The sequence below is a fragment of the Rhincodon typus genome, unplaced genomic scaffold (assembly GCF_021869965.1).
Source record: "Rhincodon typus isolate 14 unplaced genomic scaffold, sRhiTyp1.1 hic_rhity00000865, whole genome shotgun sequence".
Taxonomy (NCBI): domain Eukaryota; kingdom Metazoa; phylum Chordata; class Chondrichthyes; order Orectolobiformes; family Rhincodontidae; genus Rhincodon; species Rhincodon typus.
In genome coordinates, this window is record NW_025966503.1 from 9,233 (window position 1) to 9,867 (window position 635).

Sequence of the window (635 nt, forward strand, 5' to 3'; positions counted from 1 at the left end):
AGATGCCCCACATGAGAATCGTGTGGACGCTAAGTATGTACATGCAAGATTGGAGCAGAGAGAATGAGCAAGAGCATGACATTTGGAGAGGAAATGAGAACTAAATTAAGATGTATTAATCACAGCATGCATTTAACTAATTTACAAGTACATTAAATGCAATCATTACATAGTGTCCATTTGATAGTGGTCAGGATGTTGACATTGTGGCTGGGTGCCACTGTAGAATTGCTTTTTAGGGGAATATGCAATCAGTTCAGTCTCAAACACCATGTCTGATTAGAAATGATACTGAATGTTGTCACTAAGATTTGATAGGCATCTGACTGTATGATTAGTATGGGAATTTTACAATGATAAAGGTGCTATATAAATCTGTATTGCTGTTATAGTCCAATAAAACCTTTGGTTTTACAGAATTCTGTGTTTCTCCAGATGTATTGTAAAATGGATTTGCATGGAGCAACGAATCTTACACTCTGAAGTAATAGTGAACGCCGTGGACATGACAAAATATTGTGCAAGTTTAAAATTTACAATGTGCCACCTTTCTTTCCTCCCCTCTCCCTGCCCTGAAACATTATACTTGATTTTGTCTTGTGGAAGACTGAAGCAGCTTTATACTTACATAATTA